The sequence below is a fragment of the Lolium rigidum genome, chromosome 7 (assembly GCF_022539505.1).
Source record: "Lolium rigidum isolate FL_2022 chromosome 7, APGP_CSIRO_Lrig_0.1, whole genome shotgun sequence".
Taxonomy (NCBI): Eukaryota; Viridiplantae; Streptophyta; class Magnoliopsida; order Poales; family Poaceae; genus Lolium; species Lolium rigidum.
In genome coordinates, this window is record NC_061514.1 from 28,788,505 (window position 1) to 28,792,936 (window position 4,432).

General features: G+C 44.1%; 1 long non-coding RNA gene across 1 annotated transcript; it reads right to left on the reverse strand.

Moving 5' to 3' along the window:
* Positions 1–705: 705 nt before the first annotated feature.
* On the reverse strand, positions 706–3,139 carry LOC124669274. The gene is made up of 3 exons (XR_006992100.1): positions 3,036–3,139; positions 1,449–1,638; positions 706–808 (listed from the first exon to the last, which is right to left on the reverse strand). It is a non-coding gene; the product is annotated as an uncharacterized LOC124669274 (long non-coding RNA).
* Between the last annotated feature and the right edge of the window lie 1,293 nt (positions 3,140–4,432).

The following is a 4,432-nucleotide window of genomic DNA, read 5'->3' on the forward strand; positions in this document are numbered from 1 at the left end:
GTTCTTACATTAAATAACTTCATAGCTAAAATTTGAGACTGGACCATATTTCAAATTATATGTGGTAAATAAGATGGCAAATAGATCATATTCTATTATACAACTAAATTCTTGCATAAGAATTGCAGTATAAACCATTCATATTACAAATCAGATGAAACTGTCATTTTCAAGGTTAGCAATAACAAAACAAAGTTCTACTGGCATGGCAGGGCATGGTGTGGGTCTACAGGGAGACAGTTACAACTTACCACTTTACCAAAAAGATGAACCCTATAACAACTACAGACTATACATCTGTAGATATCACCATAAAATTATTCCAGTTCACACCATGTTGAACATGCAATAGTACCATGGAAAGACGGTGCCTCTGGTGTAATTAGGGAAACAAAATGTGGAGAATATGATGAGTGATTAGCAACCTGGTGTACCGCTGGTGCAAATCCAAGAATAGGCGTGGCGAGGTGAGGCAGAGGAGGCTGCATGATCCAGATCTGCATCGTGAATCAAATTTGCTCGACTTTCTTTCTGCCATGCTGGGCAACAGAGCATCTGTCTCACTGAGGATGAAAAGACGTTTGTCTTTGCATTATCAGGAAAACGCGGAGGGTCATTGAGGCTTGTCGTTCCACGAGGACAGAGTCGCCCATCGATAGGCATGGTATCATTTACTTGTTGCAGTGCTACCTACCCCATTTCAGCGGTCACCGATGAGAGCCCCACTTCATAGTTCATATGGCCTAATGTCTTTGTTCAACTTCCTGATGGTGTTCAACAGCTTCACTTTCTGTTTCAGCAGCGTCTCCTGTATATCCGCATGGAAAAGACAGAAACATCAAAATGATAATTCCTACCAAATCATTGATTAAACAGCTAGGCAAGACAACGATACAAACAGAGGGCGGATTTGGCTGGTAAGTTTGACTGCTAGTTGTGGCCTGGAGTCCACTCTTCGGTACCGCTGAGCTCCCAAATCAAAGGTTACTCCACTTGACACAACGCTGGCCTGGAATCCAATCGTACACTCCACTTTACATATCAAGCTCTTATCTACCCCATGCTAGAGAGCCTAACATGGTTAAGTACTCCAAAATTCCATAACGAATAAATCGGTAGTATGTTTTAGAAACAGTTTGTATGAATTCTCGTATCCATTAAGCATCCAACCAATATCACATATTTGAACCAAAACTATGTGATATTAACTTCACAAATAATGTTTTGTTTGATCCTCACTAACATTCTATGGCCAAAAAGCCATACACGAGATTCACATCCTATGAGCTAAAGGGTCGTACACAAAATTCTCCGGAAACAAATTCACAAGAACTAACAAGTAACAAATAAGCAACAATCTACGCATCGGAACTCAATTAACCCTAGAATAACATTAAAATATTTCACAAACACAAAAAATCGTGCAAACAAAAAAAGTTAGAACTAACCTGAATGTTTCAATCTGGTATGATTTCAAAACCGGTCTTAGAAGATGAATACAATGCCCATCAAGTAAAAATGCAATATGTGAGTTATTAGTCAGTACTCGGAAGGGCCACACCATTTATAAGTGCTCCATCGAAGATCCAACCAACATTTCAGCCTCCAGTATAGTGTCTTCCCATAAAAAGAAAATAACTGTAATCACGGAATATATGGCATGATTCTTATGTTAAGTCAGGTGCAGAAAAACCAAAGTGTACATTTAACCAAAGTGTTCAACAATGTAATCAACCTTTGGTTACCATGAATCTTACTCCTTAAAAAATGGCATCACCTCAATTTCATATCGTTTAGTACAAAAGTTTACTAACACTAACATCCTCACAATCTCAGACTACTGCAACTTAAAAATTCAGAATCAAATCTGACTCAATAGTCCACAATATTGCAAATCAAAACCAAACACTCGCTGGATGTCAAACTACCTGTACTATTCCATTCTCCAGCGATAGAGGCCAGAGGTGTGCCAAACGGAGAGGCTCGGGTCATGTTTATCTGCTCAATAGACTGCCCTACCCGGTTGCGCGTTGTGGACTCACTTGGGAACACACGATCCATGCGAGCGAGAGGATCCGGTCGTGGTCTCACACCGGCGGGGAGGGGCATGGTCGGCGGGGGCCTCGCGCAGGTGAGAGAGGAGCGGTGTGCCGTTGTCAGACGAGGCGGTGCGAAGGCCTTGGGCCGGTGGGGAGAGAGCAAGGTGGGTGCGGAGTCTTCGCTCTGGTAGTCTGTTGGTGGAGGGTAGGGTCGGTGCGGCGGCCTTGCGCTGGTGGGAGCACTGGAGACTTTGAGTGCTCAAAGGGGGAGTTGGAGGACGCGGTGCTGACATCGTGTGTGCGTGGGTGGGTTTTTTCATGTCAAATAAACTGCCCGGTTTTTTCGCATCGGCATGATTTTCCGGTGGGTGCATTGGAGCCCCAGAGCCACCGAAGTATGTGGGGTTTCCCTCTGCCACTGCCGTAAGTCTCCTGGACCAAGGCTGACGACCACCAAACTTCAGCTTGTCGACCTCGAAGGGTGCTTGGGTTAGTTGCAAAGGCGCTTAATGGGGAACGGATAAGTGAGGGCCTAGCAGCAGTCAGGAAGTTGCTGAACATGTGCTGGCAGAGCTTGGTGAAGGTCAAAGTTCCTTAATTAACAGAAGGTTAGAGGGTTTTTATCTGTAGCAATCATGTTAGTAAATAGCTTTTGTAGGTCTATTGTGTTTGTATGCATGTCAGCATTAGATAAACAAAGTTCACGGTGCTTACATATAATGCAGGTGAATCAATGTTTTTAGTAATCTGTTGTTACGATGCAATCTATGACATGCAATGCAGCACTTTGATCAGCCCACAGTCTTATCCACGCTCCGACTGACAAGATTCATCTGTGAACCCAAGAATTGGCACTAACCTATGAAACATGGATATTCGCAAAAGTATATGAAAGAGAGACCCAGAAAAGAATCATGAGCTTTAGCTAAGAGTTAAGGTAGTCTAGCAAAGGATAGTGAGAAGGAGTCAAAGCTAATAAAGCTTTCAGATATGTACCTTCTTCAGAAGCAAGATAGTGAGAGTCCTTGCCTACTGGTTCATTCTTTACCAGGATTAATAACTAATATGCTTCTATGGTGAAACAACCCACTTGATGTATCAGTATTTCTTGGCTCTGCAACCTTCTTCACGATTGTGAAGCATTATTGTTCGATGAATAAAAACAAAATGTTATTCATTTAATTATGAATTATAAGCAGTAAATTATACCTTATATTTTTGCCCCTGAGACAACATACTTTGTTCTAATATTGTGAATTTAGATGCATATATGGATTGCTCTGGTAGCACTTCGTTCTTTCAAATGATTCTATTTCATCAAGAATCTTAGGTAACTCACCAGTTGACGCAACTGAAATTTGGGGAACAGCGGCATCTGCAAAATTATCAATGCTATTATAGGATCTGTCAACTCAAAGAAGTGAAAATAGTGGGAGATATTCCTGTTTAAGAAACTGAACTTTTACCTATGTGGAAACTGCTGAAGAACAATATTGTCAGCAGAACCAAGGGCCACACATCGTGATACGGGGCGACCTTCGGTCTCCACCGCATCATGTGCGTCAACATCTACATGTCACGCAAAGGTGAATCTTCTCCTTTATGCGTTCCTACAAATGTCTCTCTCCGAATGGTATGCTACTTCATCCTACGTCATATGACCATGATAGGTATGCATCGCCGAGTATGGAGGAAGTGGATGACGCCATGGAGGCTCGAGGACTCAAGGTCAACGTCAAGGTCATGGGAAGCATGGAAGAGATCGTCAAGGAGAAGGGGACGCGCCGCGAAGGCCGGCACTGCCGTTCAGGACGACCAGCACTGCCGCCCATCTCCACCGGCACTGCCACCCTACCACTACACCTGAGGATGACGGCCTTGTCGCCCTACCTGCGCCGGCACTACCGCCCCACTGCAAAGAGCATCAAATCTGAACCCTTTATCCCTTTGTATGCCTAAACTACCCCTCCTTTGGTGGCTCCCTATATATAGGCTCCCACCTCCCCCTTCATTAGGTAAGGGTTGAACTTGAGAGAACCTAGGTTCATGCCTCCACCATCCCTTTGGGATTAGGGAAACCCCCTCCTTAGATTACCATAATCTATTGTACAAGGCACTCCTTATATGATTAGTCTCTCACACTTGTGATTCTACCACCGGTCTCTCACTCGTGTGATTCCACCGATCGTATACCGATCTTCCTCTCGGGGATTCTACCGCGTGTCTCTCCCTTGAGAGATTCTATCGGGATAGTGGTTCGGGCTATCGGGAGTAAACCGGAATTGTATCGGGTTGTGTTGCGTGCGTTCGCGTGTGTTCATCGTGTTCTTCGCCGTGTTCTTCGTGTTCTTCCTCTCCCCGCCTTTCCCTCGGTCAATTCGTGAGATCGGGCA